The sequence below is a fragment of the Triturus cristatus genome, chromosome 3_2 (assembly GCF_964204655.1).
Source record: "Triturus cristatus chromosome 3_2, aTriCri1.1, whole genome shotgun sequence".
NCBI lineage: Eukaryota > Metazoa > Chordata > Amphibia > Caudata > Salamandridae > Triturus > Triturus cristatus.
The window spans coordinates 862,764,012-862,784,603 of record NC_140584.1 but is presented as its reverse complement, the minus strand read 5'-3'; the positions used below and the strand labels follow the sequence as shown (position 1 = coordinate 862,784,603).

Genomic DNA, 20,592 nt, shown 5'->3' with positions numbered 1-20,592 from the left:
CAAGCTTTTTCAATGCAATAGGTCTCAAAATTGCGAGAATTTGAGCTAATGGCATTGTAAATGACAATGCCTTTTATTTGTGTTTAAAAACCTGCAATAATAAAAGGCAACGTTATTTACAATATCAATAGGTCAAAGTATCTAAAATGCGAGACCTATTGCATTGCAAATGCTTGTTTGTAATGCAGACTTTGAGGGCTTGTTTGTGAAATGCAAAAAAGCAAGCTGCCACCATGCTGTGGTGGACAGCCGGCAGGACACCTGTGCTTGAAGTGCTCTTGCCCTGTGGGGGGGGGGGGGCGAGTGGGGCAGGGGGAGCAGTGCTTGCCATACAACGATCCCGTCAAGCAGGCTGGGATTTCTAAAGTTAGCAGAAGTCCTGAGCAGGGTGTGTAGAGGCTGGACCTCACTGCACCGGTCCGCCACCTGCTGAATCTCAAATGACAGCCTATATCCCAACACTGCGACACTGCAGCACTTAAACTATAACTGCAGCACTACAATTCCAACACTAAAACTATGACAAGTTTCAAATTAGAACCACCATAAACCACAATACCAACAATCCTACTGCATTCAACATGGCAAGATGGCAAATATGATATCTGCACTAGCACAAATAAAGCACCACTACAAATCAAACTTACAATCAAGACAGCACCATACAACCCTGAAACTACAACCCTCGAGATATGTAAAACCAAGCCACATCTGAGTCACAGAGTCGCTCAGTCCTGCCATCCCATGGTACAGCGCACACCACATGAAAGTGTAACACTATGACAAAGTCTAGTACATTGCATTTGTGAGTGCGTGCATTTCTTTAGCTTTTTCTTTCTTCAACTTTCAACTTTATCTCCTTCATTGTCACCTTAACTCTGTACACTTCTTCTCAATTTTTAAACCTTTTCTCCCCCTTTCCTTCATATTGGTCTTAATTTCCCTTATTCTTCTCCTTTCCTACCTTTTTCCTCACTCCTTTATCCCCAATTCCACATTTTTTCTCTTTTCGCATCCTTCTCCATTTTTTTCCACCCTAGGTTGACTATTTCTCTTGCCCTCACTTCCCTTCTGTGGGCTCTTGCCCTCTGTGTTCCTCCTCTTCACTTAATGTCTATATTTCCTCTTTTCACTCACTCTTCTCCACTTTATTTATTGCATTCCCTCCCCATTTCTCCTCTTTTACCGTGCTCAGCCATTCTTTTCTCCTTGCCTATTTACTCCATCTTTCTATCTCTTGCGGTTTCTTCTTTCCTTCCCAATCATACCCCAGTATTTCTTCCTTTTTTCAAGCTCACATTATGACACCTGGTTCGCTCTATAGCGCTTTTGCCATCAGTAGGCCAAGTAACAAGTCTGCGATGCCACCAAGGCATTTGATTCGGTTGAGTGGAATTACTTGTTTGCCATCTTGTACAGGATGGGCTTTCCCAAAATATTCGTCGCCTGGATCAAATTGCTCTATACGGCTCCGAAAGCGAGAGTGCTCATCAATGGTGAAGTGTCCGAGTCGTTTCTGCTCACTAGAGGTACCAGGCAGGGGTGCCCGCTCTCCCCGTTGCTCTTCGCTATCGCGATTGAGCCTCTGGCATGCCGTATCCGGCAATTGCATAAACAAAGTGCTTTCAAATGTTACCAGCGGCAGATAGATGTCTCTCTCTATGCTGACGACTTAACGTTGTACGTGGTAGATCCACAGGTTAACCTTAATCCATTACTCCGAGAATTTTTAGTGTTTGGACGTCTGTCGGGCATTCAAATAAACTGGAAGAAGTCGCAATTTTTTCCCCTGACGCCTGCAGTGGGGCGCTTTCCTCTGGACTACCCGCTGGAATGGTGTGACTCGGATCTTAGATATTTGGGGGTCCAGATCTCCAAGGATCGAGAGGAGGCGTTGAGGTTGAATTATGGTACGGCCATGACTCGGCTGACAGAGGATGTGACTCGTTGGGTGTCTCTCCCACTCTCCATGGCGGGCAGGGCTTCGCTTATCAAGATGGTGGTATTACCCCGTTTTTTATATTTTTTCCAGAATATCCCGTATTATCCGGGGGCGTACTTCTTTCGCGCATTGCGTACAGAATTACTGCGGCTGTTCTGGGCTGGTAAGCAGCCTAGATTGGCGTGGTCGGTTATCACTCGGCCATACGAATCTGGAGGGTTTGATGTTCCCGATTTTCTAACGTATTATCTGAGCGCGCAGGCTCAATTTGCATACCATTGGTTTGCACCTGCGCCATTCCTACCACAGCTGGCGGTAGAGGACTGGTTATCACGGCCTCTGCCACTGGCGGGTGTCCTTCAGGGCTCCAGTCGCGCCTTTGATACACTATACACCACGGTGCCGTGCACGGTGGATGCATGGCAGCGTATACTACGTCGCCTGGCGCTCAGTTTCATGTATGCTCCGACGCTGCCACTGGTTTATCACCCGGACTTGTCGTTACTGCAGGAAGGAGGGTTTCAGGGGATGTGTGCCAGAATAAAAATACGGCACTGGGGTGATCTCTTCGCTAATGGACGGCTCAAAACGAAAGAACAATTATTTGGGGGCTATCAGCCTACCCCGTTGGATGTTTTTTACTATATCCGGCTGCGGCGGGGGCTGCGGAAGATACTGCCAGGTTTTCCGGGGGAACCGGAAATAATGCGGCCTTTACAATTGCTGCTTACGTCTTCGGATGGTAGGCACTTAGTCTCCCAATTATACGGCAGTATTCGGGCACACAGTGGCAGCACGGATTGTAGGGCACTCCAGCAATGGAGACTTGAGCTAGGCAGAGATATCACAGATAAGCAATGGACGTATTGTTGCGAGCTCACCTCCCAGATCTCCTCCAGTAGCAGACTGCGTATTATCCATTACAAGTTTTTACAACGTATGTATTATACGCCAGCTAAGAAGTTTAAATTTCGTCTATCAGACAGTGACAGATGTGAGAGGTGTCAGGCGGAAGGGGCTGACTTCATGCACTTGGCATGGCTGTGTCCGAGAGTGGCGGATTTCTGGCTGCAGGTACATTCGGCACTGAAGGTCATGTTGGGAGATGTAGTGGAACTAGATCCGCTGGTGATGCTGCTGGGCTACACGGTATCAATACCTAAGTTAACGCGCAAACTGGGGAACGTTGCACTATTGTTAGCGAAGCGGAGAATTGCGTGTCGCTGGGGCAGGGGGAGAGCACTGAAATTCAAGGAATGGATAGGGGATCTTTTACACTGTCAGGAGCAGAGTGCTGTCTACGCTGAGACGCAACCATTAACTAGCAGAGCCAGTGACATTTGGGACCCGTTCAAGGAATATTTGGCGGCGTATACCGCCTCCACGGAGGGAGAGCACCAGGAATCAGCTGAGGGTGGCCCTGGAGCTGGTGAGTTTACCTAGTAGGGGGCTGCATGATTGTCCTTACTGAATGTCATGCTGGTGGAGTGAGTTGGGGAGTTGTGCTCCGGGACGTCTGCACCTAGGAATTCCAGGTAGCGCACCTAGGAGACACGCCAGAAGGTTGAGTTGCTCCGTAGCTTACCCGGGGTCCATGGTACAGTGTATAACACTACTGATGTATTGGAACAACAGTGATTTGCCGCCGGACCTCCGGGTTGTCGGCCTCAAGGCTGTGTACAGGGTGATGAAAAGTAATGAGAAATGTCATCTGGAGCCGGCCCGTGCGGTTGTAGGCGCGTAATGTATACCTGTGTCAAATGCTAATAAAGGTTTTGGAACTTTAAAAAAAAAAAAAAAAAAAAAGTAACAAGTCTGCGAGGAAAAAGGAAAGGAAACAAGAGGACAGGGGGTGCATTATTGGGTAAAAGAAGTGGGGAACAAGTCTATGCTACACTACAGGGGAAAATGAGATGTAAGATGGATCCAGGAGAGAGGAGGAGAGAACAGCAGTTCGACGGATTTCGTGTATAGTGCTGTGAGTTGCTACTCACCAGTCTTCGAAGCACAACCAGGGACGAGATGATGGACTGAGAATACGTAAGAGGAATGGATGGAACACAATTTCTATTGGTTACTTCTATAGTCCCCTTACAAGCCTTGTAGCACTCCAAAACACGAAAGGGATCAAAAGATCGAAGGAGGGTACACCGGTCTTTAAGTGGGCCGGGTCTTGCCGGTGCTCAGTACCGGCAGTTCTAAAAAGCAGGTGCTAAGAGGGGTCACTATCGGGCTCTCCTTTGATGTGGCAGCCCTCAGGGGGGAAAATATATCTCAACTGCAGCAGTGCCACCTTCACTGCCTTTGATGTAACTTGAAAGAGACTTGGTTAGTTCTTTCACAGTCTCACCATTTCAGAACGGAAGCATTTTCAATATGCTATACAACGAAGCCATAGTTGATTATTTATTATGCAACTAACAGGCATTGTTGTAGGTGTATTGTTACTTGTAATATATATCTGGATGCACTGAAACAAATAGCAAAATACCAGTCGGGATACACAGTAAGCTAAGCGCTGATTTACAGTTTAGGTGTTGAGGCCACGCCCCTAATTACACCGGCAACGCCCCTTTGAGAGACCCCCCAAGTTTTGTCATCCCACTTAAAGCCCTGAGGGTATCCAAGTCTTATTGCTTGATTGTACAGCCCTTGGACCCCTCTAGCCCATCTGAAGGGACAGGCCAGTGCAGGTGGGGTCAGGTAGAAGGGGGTGCGCGCCATCTCTCTTTTGCCTTCTCCCCTCTCCTCCCTTCTTCACTCCATGTTTGCATTCACCTCCCCTCCCAGCTCTGCAGCCCGGACCAGCAGGTGCAGAAAGGTAAAGCGCCGCGGACGAGTCCACAATGCCTTTATTGCATGAGCGGTTTCCAGGTGAATATCTGCCTCCGAGAACACCCTATTTATAGCACGAGCGAGCCGGTTCCGACTGAATAAAGCAAGCCTGCTTCTGCCCTGGCGGGTTCTTTGTCTACAGGCCCATCAGCACAGTTCCATGGCAACTCCTCGCCTTTGTGTCGACGCCCGCCAGCACCTAAGGCGACACCTGAACCAGCAATCAGCGAACAAAGCCTCACAGTGGGCTCCTGCAATCCCACTTCCGCTCTTATTCTCTCTCCTCTGCTCTCCTTCCTCCCGCTCTCTTCTTTACTTCATATTCTTTCTTTTCTAAGCTGTTCTTTTCGCCGTTCTCGTTCTCTTGCATGCTGGTCCTGCTCCCTTTTTCGTTTTCTCTCTTCTCTGCTACCTCCTTCTCTACTCACTTGTTCTATTCCTCTGGTAATTTTATCTTTGTCATTTTCTATACAGTATTCTCTCTTCTGCCTTTTTTTTTAACCATCTCTGGCCCATTATCTGCGTTTCCTTCTCTCCTTTCACTAGGCCTACTTACTTCTAAGGATGGTAGAAGTTTTAAACTTCCTCAGAGAAGTTGGTTGAAATCACGTATCTGCAGCATTCGCAAGATGGGCTTCACCTCTTAACTTTACTCTCCACACAGCTTTAAATGGAAAGATAGAACTGCTGGCACTCACACAACCAGATTATCGGTACTCTCCCCTAAAGGTATTGCACCAGTGCTGACAAGTACTGACATTTTCCCTTTCAAATGGAAGAAGTGCAGGTGCTCAGTACCTTACAGTACCTGCCAATTTATAGCATTGGCCCGAGACAAAGTTTAATGTCTACTGCCCTGCCACAACCCACAATTTCCTGCAACCGGATGTCCCACCCATCAAGTGTGCGGCTCTTCTGTCAACGGGTGATCTTTTGCTTAGCGTCTACAGCTGTGCAACATCCTCCCAGTAGCCAAGCTGTGGACATACAAGGCAGGGGCGTAACGCAGGGCCCTGCAGTACGGTGGGGCACCCTTTAAGTGGTCCCCTAATCATTTAGGGCGCTTTGTTCAACCCAAAGCCAATGAATATCTGTGAGACATGCAAGACTTGGGGCCCCACCTGACATTCAATCAATCAATAAGGGGTTTATATAGCGCGCTTCTCACCCGTGAGGGTCTCACGGCACTGGGGGGAGCAGGGAGGGGGGGCGGCTCCGGATCAGTCGAAGAGCCAGGTCTTGAGGTCCTTCCTGAATGTGTGCAAGGTCGGGGAGCGTCTAATGTTCACCGGGCGCTCGTTCCAGGTTTTGGCCGCGATGTGGGAGAAAGCTCTCCCGCCGGTTCTGTTCCTGCGGATGCGGGGGACCTCTGCCAGGGCGAGCTCTGTGGAGCGGAGGTTCCTCTTGGGTACGTGGAAGGATACTCTCTCATTGAGGTATTTGGGTCCGATCTTGTGCAGGGATTTGTAGGCATGGGTAAGGAGTTTGAAAGTGAGTCTGCGGAGGAAGGGGAGAGATGGGTTCACTTTGCATTATGCCACTGAAGCAAGTGGTGCAGGCTATCCCCGTAGGTCTAGAGGTAGGCAAGTCAACTAATTAATGGGGATAGTGTAGTGCGAGCAGGGGCCAAGTCAGAAAAATATTGGGCATTTAAATTGTGCTGCAATCAACTTGTAAAAATATCCCAAAATCATACACTCAAACACCACAACAGCGGACTTTAATTACTGCACCTCACTTCTTGTTTCATAAAGTCAAATTCCCGTACACTGCAATTCCTGTACCAGTCGTCGTTCGGTACGGCCGCACAGCAGAAGAATAATAGAATTCAAAATGGAATGGTGCACTGGGCACAGGTTTTCTTCACAGAAGTCAATCAGACAATCTTAGTTGGTTTTTCTTTTTATTTCTTTTTATTTTCTTTCTTATATAATCTTCATACGTAATCCATGCACATAAAACCCATCAAGCCAAGGTGTTTCGTTCAATATATTGAACTTCGTCAGGGCTCTTGGTGAAAATGACAAGATTATCATCACTCCAATATTCAATATGCGAGTAGAAACATAGATATTCCTCCTTTTAAAGACGGATCAAAAATGCTCCATTAGGATTTCAAAATAACTTATACCCGTATGTATAGAAACGGGGATTAATTGCCCATCATCGGTACCCACTTCTCGGTGTGTAACTTCCCATGAGGACTGCCCCTGTTACATGTATCATTTCACTTGTCCTATTATCGCAACTGCCAAAGGAACTTTTTATTTACTTGTCTAAGAACAGTTGACACAAGGGAGAGCTCTGTGTTTTCATTCCTCTGAACTTTTGTGCAAACAGAGCCATAATTCTTATCACATCTGCTGTTGATGCGAAGATCAAATGTCAGACGTGCTTTCACCCAGCGCGATGTTTATTTTAGAGTGCATCTTTTATAGCTGATTCTGTTGTCTGCTCCCTCCCAAAATCCCTCCTTCCCTCTGGCTGTGTTTGCTTGTTCGCTCTGTGTTGGCCCCCCACCCAGCAAAATATGAGGTCATGTGACTTTGTCCCATTGTGCTCATAAAATCCTCTGACTTTTGCTGAAATTTTAAGATAGTGCAAACTCGACCCGAAGGTATTTGAGCGCTTTACACAAGGACACATTCATTTTATGTAGGCACATAAGATTCATGATTTGCCAAGGGTCACAGGATGTTGAGCCAGTACAAGACTGGACCGTGTGCCACTCCTCCAAAGTCAGCAGCTTTGGCTGTTACGCTACATCTTCTTACCTGGCTTGTTTGCTCGGATGACAGATAAACAGGTTTACATTTCTGGCAATATTACTGCCCTGGAAATTAAAAAAAACAGGAGCTTATATGAGCTACAACCTCATACATTTCCTGTACACGCTCGTGTCCGTTTGCCAGTTTGGGGGTGCATGAGTTCAGGCTTAGTGTTCAAATGTGATGAAGGTTCAAGGTTAAGTTTAGCTCCTAAATGCAGGGCAGGGGTTAGTTCTAGGTTGTTTTTGTTGAAAATGGCTGACCGGTGCGGCCACAATAGATCGCCCCTTTCCTTTTTCAGGGGCTGCATCTCTCTTCCCCCTTCCTGTGCCCGCTTTGTCTGCTCTTCAGCTCCACGAGTTCGCTGCTGCCCCGGGCATGCTTAAACTTCCGGCAGCATTTTAACAGCTGGGTGCACGTATATAAAGTCTACAAAAAGCCGATGTCCTTACCTTTCATCAGACAAGTGATTTATGTCTTCAGATTATAAAATAACACTTTACAAAGAGGTGGTAAATGACAGGAATGTGAATGGAAAGCAGAAACTGTGAAATAATAACTGGTGTCTTCTGGCAGAAAATCCCATAGATTGGAAAAATGACAATATTTGTGCAGTTAGAGTTTGGGGTCACCATAGCTCCACGCTCCCGCCTCATCAGACCTTACTGAAGGGTCAGCCCTTAACGGAGGATCGTACGTTTGAATGTTTCTTGCAGCGTCATCATAGTGTCTTATCAGGTACAGAGCCCTTTGAGGCACAGTAAACATGTAGCAATATAAAAAGTACGCACTCCTTTTGAAAAACAAAATCACTGCAAACAAAGCAAGGTTGGGAGACTTGTGAGCATGCACGGGCTGATAACATAAACCGAGTGAAAAAAGTATTTACCTGTTCCACATTGCGTTGAGCGAGTGAACCGGTTCTTCTCCAAGTCGCTCCACACCATGCAACATAATTTCAAGCAGCATAATTTTACACGTCACTCACTTCTATGCCACACAATTTAACTCTACACGTTTCCATTCCTCACCACATATTTCAACAACAAACCACATAATTCAACTTAACACCATAATTACACAACACACCACATACATCCAATCCACGCCACAAACTTCCACATCATGCCACAAAATTCAACAGCACACCACATAATTAAACTCCACAACATACCACTCCACAACACAATATACCATGCCACGTAATAACACTATGACACACAATCCCACTCCACAATTACAGTCCAGTCAATACCACATATCTTCACTGCACACTATGCCACATAATTCCACTACACAAATCCACTCCACACCACACAATTCCACCACACACGTCCACACATACAAACCCACGTAATTCCACTCCACACTACATACATCGACTCCTCTGCAAACCAAAACACAAGGGTAAAAGGCACTGTCATTTACAATCCCAATAGCTCTAACTCTTTCAAATGTGAGGTCTGTTGCATTGCAAATGCTTGTTTTATTAAAGTGAGTTTTTAAACATGAAATTTGAAACATTCATGACCACCCGTCAGCCCTGTAACAATGATACCAGTGAACCAAGAGGTTAGTTATCATGTGCACCCTGTGTGTGGCTTAGATTATAATTATACAGTAAGCAACATTATAGTCTGTTAAATCAAACTCAAGAGAATTGTGTACAATCTGAACTCGTGTATTTGAAGCGGGCGTACTTGAAGTGGCTGTCATAATAAAGAAAAAGGATGCATGATGAAATGAAATATTTGCCTAAGATCACACAATACGGTGAAGCAGGGAAGCTGGGATTGATTTTAGGTTTTCTCTTTACCATGAGGTTAGGCTGTGGGTGGGAGGCAGAAGCCACATGAAAGCTCGGCTCATATTGGGCTCAAAGGTCCAAGACGACCTCGAGCATCTGGCTTGAGCTGTCAGTGGTTCATCCACCTATACGTAGCCCTGAGCAGTAGTGGAAATATTTTCTTGCCACCACGCGGGTCCACTATACACGCTCCTTTTTGCACTCCTCGATTTGCTTCAATCTGCGCCAGTTTCACAGTTAACGAAACTGGCGGAGCATTTCTTTGCAATTTCACACATCCATAGCCACTTCCCATTTCCTCTCTCCCCTTCCCTCTCTTTTTTCTATCCTAGTGCCCTTCACTCTGCCGCTTTTCTGAATGTTCGGCCTCCGGTCTCTACCTAAAGGGTGAACAAAGAGATACCAAAGGGGATGATGGAATGAGCGTTTGAGCAAATCTAACACTCACCCCCAGTCAACTGATCTGGGTTTAATCCATCATCATTCTTTAGCTCACTCCACCACCCCAGTTCAGACATGGCCATATGCAAATCAGTCTGACCCTGTGCCTCATGGGAACAGTCCAGCCCGAACTGCCAAGCCATGTCTTCCCTGGACCGGAAACAAGCATCCTGGGACCGGTTTCGGGTTCATAACCCTCCTCAGCCAGGCTATCTTGAATCCAGTGGCAAAGTGAGCAAGGGACCCACGTCTGGGCATACCCTGCCAACTTAGGGCGAACAAAGCGATACCAAAGGGGATGATGGACGGAGCGTTTGAGCAAATCAAACACTCACCCCCAGTAAACTGATCTGGGTTTAATCCATCATCATTCTTTCGCTCACTCCACCACCCCACTTCAGACATAAGGCCCAGATCTCTGTACTGGGGTGAATGTATGACATTGTTCTACATTCTGTCCATCAACTGTTGTTTTTGCATTTGTCACCCGAGTGGGAAGGGTATGCCCAGACGTGGGTCCCGTGCTCTCCATGCCACTGGAATCAAGCTATCCTGGCTGAAGAGGGGTGAAACCCCGAACCCGGTCCTAGGATGCTTGTTTCCAGTCCAGGGAGGACCTGGCTTGGCAGTTCAGGCTGGACTGTTCCCATGAGGCACAGGGTCAAGACTGATTTCAATATAGCTGGGTTCAAACTGGAACGGCATGGTGAGCAAAAAAACGATGGATTTAGGCCCAGATCTCTGTACTGGGGTGAATGTATGACATTGTTCTACATTCTGTCCATCAACTGTTGTTTTTGCATTTGTCACCCCGAGTGGGAAGGGTATGCCCAGACGTGGGTCCCGTGCTCTCCATGCAACTGGAATCAAGCTATCCTGGCTGAAGAGGGGTGAAACCCAGAAACCGGTCCTTGGATGCTTGTTTCTAGTCCTGGGAGGACCTGGCTTGGCAGTTCTGGCTAGACTGTTCCCATGAGGCACAGGGTCGAGACTGATTTACATATGGCTGGGTTCAAACTGGAACAGCATGGTGAGCAAAAAAACGATGGATTTAGGCCCAGATCTCTGTACTGGGGTGAATGTATGACATTGTTCTACATTCTGTCCATCAACTGTTGTTTTGCATTTCTAAGAAAGACAGCATGCAATTGGCCAAAGGCGGGTGCATGTCCCACCTTCTCTCTGCCTTGGCTTAGGGTCCGCGGGAGCGAGCACGGCTTTCCTGCCTCGTCATGGCTTACTAAGCACAGCGTGCACTTTCAGCTCCAAACGCGGTTGCTTTCAATTTCGCGTACCGCGCTTGTTTTATTTATTTATTTACTAGAGCTCCATAATGCCTTTCTGCACAGAACACCCCTCCCACCTCCCAAACATCAACCAGAGCGATGCCGTGGCTTGTTTCTTTTCGATATGAGCCATTCTCACTGCAGGCACGATGTATTTTTCTTTATTAACAGAGCATTGCGCTTTAATGCGTTTTAAATTTTAAATGCAGTTTTGGGCTGTACATAAACCTCATTGCTGTGCGTGCGCTACATGAACGGATATTTGTTTGTTGTGTAGTGTGCAGTACTGGGCTGTACAGAGCCTTCATTGCTGTGCGTGCGCTTCATGAACGGATATTTGTTTGATGTGTAGTGTGCAGTACTGGGCTGTACAGAGCCCTCATTGCTGTGCGTGCACTACATGAACGGATATAATAGGCTCTTGCTCTACAAGGTCTGCTGGCTGTTTGTTTTGCAAATTCATACAGCGCAAACTAAACTCAAGAGTAGTAGAGACCTTTAAAAGACACCCAGTTACATTACACAAGAGCACATTCACACAGGAAAACATTGCCTTTTAGAAGGCACGGGAGATTAACTAATTTGCCCAGAATCACACATTGGTAAGCCAACGCCGTGACTCGAACAACACCAGGTTCCGCACGCGATCATCATGCGTGATTAATCAATTAATCGCACGCGATCATCATGCATGGTTAATCAATTAATCTCCCCATGGTACCCCTGTTTACTAAAAACGGGGTGCTAAGGAATATTCACATGCGCCATAAGAAGGGACCACCCCATTAAATCTGTATTGTGTTCTATCTACTCGCCGTGTTTTGTATCTAATATTTGGCCTCTTTCTGCTCTCCCATGTGCCCCCTTTGAGATCCTCCTCTCCATCCACATTCTGCCAGCACCCTCCAATCCAATAGTCGTCCACCACCACCACCACCATGTCCAACACCACTACCACGTCCACCACAACCACCATGTCCACCACCACGTCCACCACCACATCCAGCATCACCACCACATCCACCACCACCACCATGTCCACCACCACCACATCCACCACCACCACGTCCACCACCACCACATCCACCACCATGCCCACTACCACCACAGCCACCACCACATCCACCACCACCACGTCCGCCACCATGACCACCACCACCACATCCACTGCCAACACCACCACCACGTCCACCACCACCACCACGTCCACCACCACCACCTTGTCCACCACCACGTCCACCACCAGCACGTCCACCACCACCACCACGTCCACCAACACATTCACCACGTCCACCACCACGTCCACCACCACCACCACGTCCACCACCACAACATCCACCACCACCACCACATCCACCACCACCACCACATCCACCACAACCAACACCGCGTCCACCACCACGTCCACCACCACCACCACGTCCACCACCACGTCCACCACCACCATGTCCACCACCACCATGTCCACCACCACCATGTGCACCACCACATCCATCGCCACCACGTCCACCACCACCAACAGGTCCACCACCACATCCACCACCACCACATCCACCACCACATCCACTGCCATGTCCACCACCACATCCACCACAACCACCACGTCCACCACCACCATGTCCACCACCACCACCACGTCCACCACCACCACCACGTCCACAACCACATCCACCACCACCACGTCCACCACCACCACATCCACCACCACCACCACATCCACAACCATGTCCACCACCACCACCAAGTTCACCACCACCACGTCCACCACCACCACCACCACCACCACCACCACCATGTCCACAACCACAACCACAACCACATCCATCACCACCACGTCCACCACCACCACATCCACCACCACCACCACATCCACAACCATGTCCACCACCACCACCAAGTTCACCACCACCACGTCCACCACCACCACGACCACCACCACCACCACGTCCACCACCACCACCATGTCTACCACCACCACCACATCCACCACCACCACCACCACCCGTGACAGGTAAAGTGTTGCTGGAGGGCAGGGGTAATAGGAGTGTCAAGCCCGGCTGTACATGGGACATTTAAGGATGCATTGGGTGTGTGAAGACGGGAATAGGGGCTAGAAGTATTACACCAGACCCAAGATACATTTTGAAGAGGCGCAATGTCACAAGGGCTCCAGTAAAAGCACTCACAGCAACTCTACCGCACAGTGGCATACCTGCACGAGCCACTCACTCAAAACAAGCATTGACATAGCCAAGAGGTCTTGCCTTTGGGACTTTTTAAGTGTTTAGCCATGAAACACTTGATGTTGTTGCACCAAGGATATTGTGCTGGATAACTAAACACTTATAAGGTCCCAAAGGCGAGACCTATTGGCTATGCCAATGCTTTTTTTTTTTTTCTTAGCTCTGCACCTTTCTCTTTTCCACTGTGCCCTCCTCTCTTATCCTCTGTCCCATGTTCTCAGCATTCACTCTTTTTTCACCTTACTCCTTCTCTTATGTTCTCTGCCACTTTCTGAGTAGTCTTCACTGTACTCTATGTCTTCTTCTGTCTTCTTTTCTGACCGCTCTGCTTGAACTGCCCCTAAATTCGCTCACTCTCCCTGCCCAGAGTGAAGCCAGTTTCTAAGAGGCATTAATAAGTACAGCCCTGTGGAGCCTTCAGGAGGCACACAACCTCCAGCCAGATCACCCCAGCCCAACATCACCTCAGGCCCGTGATAGGCTAACACCCACCCCAGCCAGGTCAAGTCATTTTTATCTTCCCTGACCTTCCTAGGGGGGTTTCGATTCAAGACGCCCATTACAAAGGAAATTCATGGGGTCAGGCACACAAATGCTCCTCCTTAAAGTCTAGTTTTCTACAGCGCAGTACATGTCAAGATAACGTCAGAGCGCTTTACAAATAATGCAACGGGACACACACACACACACACGCGCACACTCACTTCCATCCATCCACTTCTAAGCGCACACACACATACTCTCACTCACACAACCACATGCACACTCGCTCACCCCCATCCACTCCCTGGCTGACTGTCTACCAGTGACTCCTGGTCACAAAGTGGGGTGGTCACAGCAACTCTCACTGACCCATCTCAGTCTGTGACGAGTTAGGTAAAGTCGTTCTCTCACTGAATGAATTTATAGAGCAAATTGGTCAGCCAATGAGAGGAGGTGGTGGGATCTTCCGTCAGTCACTTCCTTCCTTGAAGGCTCCAGGAACAATTGAAGCCTTTCTGCTTCTCCCTCCAATGCTATCGCGCAGCCCCCTAAGTATTTTTTTAATACTGGGTGCGTGTGTGTGTGTGCGAGTGTATGTGTGTAGCATTCACTCTATAAATTCAAGAGGAATGATTAACATTATTAAGATACAACAATGAAGAATGCTTACAGGTACCCACTCTGGAAATTTCATAATCACTGCTTCTTAGTCAGAAGAATAAATACACAAAAAATGATTTGCATTCATTCTCTGTCCTTGACATATATAAAGTATTATTGCTGCAGAATATTTCACCATTATTTGAATGCTTTTCTAAAGCACCCTACAGAATTTCCCGAGTTCTATACATTAATATAAGGAGCTCTCCAAGAGGTAGAGTAGTAATTATGGAAGGCATCGTTTGGATTGGATACTGAGAAGTATGAGAGTTCTAGTGTTCAAAGAGTGGAAACATACAGATGTACTTTTTTTATATACTATTACATGCCTTAGTGAATTGGCCCTGAAACCTTCAAATCCTAAATTAGTTTAAGTGCAAAGATAGCACAGACATTTCTATTTGTACTAATTGTACATAAATATTTCTCTAATATTTGGATTTTATGTGTTTTGGGTCTAAAGTAAAAGAGCTCTACAGAATCACTGCTTTATGTACTCCAAAATGTCTTTGTGAATAGGGCCTCCATGATCGTTTGGTTGAAGTTCTGCTCTTTAGTTGGGCTCTTTGCATGTGACCAAACTGCCCGTTTGGGCAGAGAAGGTTTCATTCACGTTTTAACATGGATTAAGACCAGGGGCAACCAGAGCTCTAGTGAGATAATGTTCAAAATCTTTGGAGCTGCTCCGGAGAAAGTTTGTTGCAGCGTTTTTTGTTTGGAGAATTTTGTAATTTCTCACATGACATTGTTATGCATTTTGAGTTCTGTTAAGACATTTAGGGCCCGATGTAGGTGGCTAAATACCAGTCGGTAACAGTGAAATTCGGTAAATATCACCGTTACCGACTGGTATTTATAGCCAATTGCAATGTACGTAATACCGAATGGGTTCGGTAATAAGGAATCGGTAAAATAAGCAAAATCAGTTACCGATTCCTTATTACCGACTCGGAGATACCGAAAACCCCAAATACCGAATCGGTAAATAAGAATCGGTAAAAGAGATGTACCAAAAATCGGTAATTCCAAATTTCATGAAATTCGGTATTTAAGAGTCGGAAATTACCACTGACTCAAAGCAGGTGGTAATCATGTGCACAGCATTTAAACAGCCCCAAAATGCAACAGTCTCAACACAATGGCGGCCCTCTACGTTATTGCAAGGCGGCTACGACTACGGGCAGCAGGAATGAGGATCTGGAGAAGGGAGGAGCGCATATACAGACGGCGCATCACACTATTCCAACTCACTGAGGCAGAAATACATGAAAGGTACAGGCTACGCCCCCAAACTATCCTGGACCTGATACGGGACCTGCACCCACTCCTGGAGCATCCTACGCCAAGGGCGCACGCCATACCACCACATGTCCAGGTGCTCTGTTGCCTCCACCTATTAGCATCAGGAGGTTACCAGGGGGGATAGATGCGGCAGGTGGAGTGTCCCAGAGCTGCCTGTCTCGGTTCCTTAACAATTTCCTGGATGCCATGATGCAAAGGATGCATCACTACATACGCTTCCCCAACACACAGGCCGAACTGCAGAAAACAAAAACAGACTTCTACCAAAAGGCACAGTTCCCGCACGTCATAGGGTGCATTGATGGGACACACATACCTATCTGCCCACCTGCAGCCACCGAGCACATCTACCGCAACAGAAAATCCACCCACTCCATCAACGTGCAGGTCATCTGCGATGCAGCCAACATCATCACCGACATCATGGCAAAATTCCCTGGGAGCACCCATGACTCCTACATATTCCGCAACAGTGGGATATACACACGTCTAACTGGGGGAGAATTTGGAGAAGGATACCTGCTAGGTAAATCACACCCTGATATATACCTTGAATGAATATATTGGTGACTCAGATTAATGGCGCTTTCTTTCCCATATAGGTGACAGCGCATATGCCGTGCGGTCATTTATCCTGACTCCATTTCTCAATCCATCCACCCCAAGTGAGAGGAGATACAATGTGGCTCATAAAATCACGCGCAACGTTGTGGAGCGCACGTTTGGACTACTAAAAAGCAGGTTCCATTGCCTCCACAAAAGTGGAGGTGCACGTCAGCACTGCCCCATCACCTGCTGCAAAATAATAGCAACATGTGCAATGCTGCATAACCTTGCCACAGAGAAAGGAACAGCAGTGTAACTAACTGACTCTGCGGAGGAGGGTGAAGACTGTCCACAGCCAGAGCACAGCGCAGCAGGTGTGACAGCAGCACCAGATGGGAGACACAGACGGGCTGAGATAACACGCAACTACTTCTGAGTGAGTAAGGAGACATAGCCAGTTACTGTATTTTAGTGATGGTGTTTAATGACCATAGCACACACCAAGATCAAAAGCAGTGTCCACACAAACATGGGTTATGTCACCCATGTCAGTACAACCATAGCATGGCTGTCTCTACTTCGTGCGCCCACGCGCTGCACTGCCACGTCCCCTTGCCCCACTGTCCGCACTGCCGGTTTGTCCAGAGCCAGCGCTGTGGTGTTCGCTGCGCCTCCTGGACTCTGTGGGAGGGGGCGTGATGCTACTACGGCTAGTAGCCTCCTCACTTTCACCCCCATCACCTGTTGTGACCACCTTGCCTGTCTGGAGCACTTCAAGTGCAGTGGTCACTGTAACCAGCCCCCTAGCCACATCACGACTGCAGTGTGCCATCTCCTCTTGCATGGCCACAGAGCGTCTGCAAATGAGAGAGGTTGCAGTGGACAGGCGGTTCACCGCCTTGGTGAAATTGTCCAGCTTCTGCCGCTCCCTGCGCCTTGAAAGACTGTCCTCGTCTAACTTGCTGCACAGCAGCCTCACAGCCTCCACCACGTCATTCATGCCCTTAGCCATGGTGTTGTTCATGGCACTGATGCCCTTCTCAATGCGGTGCATGTGGGCATTCATGTGTGCCATCTCCCGCTGCACTGACCTGATTGCTCTCCCTTGCAGGCGCTGGACCTTCAGCATGTTACCTTCGAGGCCAGCAAACACACTTCGGCCTGGACCTGAGGACTGGCTGCCCTTGCGCTGAGGCGCCTGGAAGATGTGTGGGCGCGCTCTGTGGGGGACTGTGATCCTGCCCTGGTGTCAACCTCAGCCACTGTAGACTGTTGTCCACCCGTGCTGTCGTCCTCGGACACCTCCATCGGCTGGAGGGTGGCCACTGCATGCCTCCTGCCTGGCGGTGGTGGTGGCGTGGATTGTGGCCTTGGTGATGGTGGTGGTGGCGTTGATGGTTGCTGTGGTGATGGTGGTGGTGTTGGCATTGATGGTGGGTGTTGTGGTGGTGGTGGGGTGATGTGCCCTGAGGGCGACTGGTCCTCCTCTCTCCTCTGCTACCCTCTGCTGCCCTGCGAGATGGCTCGCCTGTGGAGACTGAATGTACATATGTTCACTTTTCTGGCAGCATTTGCATAGTAATACATTTAATGCCTGCCAATCACACTGACTGTCCTCTGCCTGCTAATTGCTGTCACATGCCTTTGGGTTAGCTGGACTGACTGTTCTCGTATGTGTTACTTCTGACTACATCTCCCATGATGCATTGCAGGTTAGGGGTAAAACATGAACTGGAGTGGGAGTCCCTATGCCTCTCTGGGGATTGGGGGTAGGGTGGGGGGTGCACAGCATGCTGTGAATGCATCTTACCTTGTTTGTTGGCAGCTCTGGCTGAGCTGTCTGCATCGCCGACCCCACTCACACTCTCCGGCTGGAGGGTGGACTCAATCAGCAGATCCAGAGCAGTTGGTGCAGGTGCTGTATTCCTCCCTCCACCTGTGTGCTGTGCCTGCTTCCGCCTCTCTGCAAGCCTCGCCTTTGCAGCCTTTCTCAGGTCATACCACCTTTAGACACAGTAAAAGAAGCGACGCATGGGGGCTGGGCTGGGTGATAAAACGAAAGAACCGTGCCATATTTTACCTTGCGATCTTTTGCACATGAAAAGTATTTTATCTGGCGACTTTTGCACATGAAATAGTGAAGCTCGCTTTTAGCTCCACTTTTTGTATTTAATTGCTCATGTTTTAAAAAAACGTTAATATTGTGTTGGTGTATTAGGGAAGCGCTCCCCCTGCCTGGGCGACCTTGCTCGGCTGAGCTTGCGTCGCGTCAAGGAGGTTAGCGCTCTAGTGCATTGCCTTGCGCCGGCTATATTACGCCACGCTGGAGCGACCGCGCTCCATTAGACACAGCAAAAGAAGCGACGCCTGGGGGCTGGGCTGGGTGATAAAACGAAAGAACCGTGCCATATTTTACCTTGCGATCTTTTGCACATAAAAAGTATTTTATCTGGCGACTTTTGCACATGAAATAGTGAAGCGCGCTTTTAGCTCCACTTTTTGTATTTTCTTGCTCATGTTTTAAAAAAACGTTAATATTGTATTGGTGTATTAGGGAAGCGCTCCTCCTGCCTGGGCGACCTTGCTCGGCTGAGCTTGCGTCGCGTCAAGGAGGTTAGCGCTCTAGTGCATTGCCTTGTGGCGGCTATATTACGCTACGCTGGAACGACCGCGCAGCGGACGAGCGCCGGCGGCACGCCAAAGGCGCGCCTAAGGCAAGATAGTCTGCGCCCGTCCGCGCACCGTTCGCGCTTAGCACCAGGAATTATGTCGCTCCAGCTCAAAAAGCTCATAAGGACGAGGAAACTTCTAGGCATTGCTACACTAGAGAACAGCTGTACGATTTAGGTAAGCACAGCTCTGTATTAGGGGCGCCGGGGTTTAGTCCCTTGGTGGGGACCGGTTTTGCTCCACTACAAGTGGAATTGTGGCCTCCTCAATGTAAGGTCACTCCCTAAACATGCTATTGAAATACAATTGTTAATTGAAGTGCACAACTTAGATGCCCTGTTTATGACTGAGACCTGGACAGAGCCGGGGCTGGATCTTGAGCTGGGGTTAGTTTGCCCTACAGGATTTAAAGCTTTTCACAAACCGAGACCCAGTGGCAGGGGGGGTGAAACCGGGATTATATATAAAGATTCCTGGGACTTCTCGCCGCTGGATATGGATGAGATCATGCACATGGAAACCTTGGGCTTTTCGTTAAAAGATAGGTCCGGGCATATTCTGACAGGCATGGTCTGCTATCGACCCCCAGGGGTTATAAATGCTCAGTCACAACAGCAGTTACTTGATGTGATCAGTAATCTGGCTCTTACTCATCACAGACTGCTAATATTGGGAGACTTTAACCTTTGGCCCAATGAAAAGATGGCGTCAGCTTACAACAACATTATTCAATCGTGTGCCAACTTAAATTTGCCGCAACTGGTTCTGGAGGTACCCATACTGCAGGCCATGTGTTAGATTTGATATTCTCTGGGGATAACGTGGTGGCTATGGACGGAATTTTACCAGTGGATTGGTCTGATCACCATATGGTCAAATTCCGAGTGATGCTTGTCCAAAGAAGTAGGCCCTCTTCCCGGGAGGAAAGGTGTGTCCTGGGCAGGGATTGGAAGGCCTTACTGAGGAAAGCTCAATCAGCGCCACTTTTTGGCCTCGACTCCCTCTTTGATTTGGGGAAGTTGGTTGATGAGAACTATGGGGCTCTTTGCAGGCATTTGTCGGACACTATTAATCTGCTTGCTCCCCTGAAGTGGATTAGGAAACGGGGGAATCCCTCTGCCCCATGGTTTATGGAGGAATTAAGGAGTTTTAAGATCCAGTGTAAACACGCAGAGAGACAGTGGCGAAGACAGTACATGGATAATGATAAAATTATTTGGAAGGACTATCTAGCCATGTACAAAAAAGCCATAGTAGCTACTAAGGCGACGTACTTTGCGGATCTTATATTAAAAGCACCTAACAGTGTGAAATGTGTTTTTAATATTCTGAGAGATTTTACCAACCCGGATTGTATTAGTAACAAGGTAACTAGCAGGAGCTATGTGACGGGCTGGCAGTTTTCTTTCATGATAAAATCAAAGGAATTTTTGAGGGTTTGCAACCAGATTCCTTGTCAGGTACTAGTGTTGGGGTAGAGCCAATGCTAGCTAATCCATCCTGTCGCATGGATACTGGAATAAAATTGACAATGTCAGGGCCTTTTCTTGATCATTGGGCCTCCCCCACAGAGGAGGAGTTCTTCAGGCTGGCTAAGGACGTGTGCTCT

At 48.1% G+C, this 20,592-nt stretch overlaps 1 protein-coding gene across 1 annotated transcript in view; it reads right to left on the bottom strand.

Moving 5' to 3' along the window:
• PIPOX (pipecolic acid and sarcosine oxidase) overlaps positions 1–20,592 on the bottom strand; it is a 340,310-nt gene that overhangs the window by 205,671 nt on the left and 114,047 nt on the right. The gene's annotated exons all lie outside the window — the stretch shown is intronic.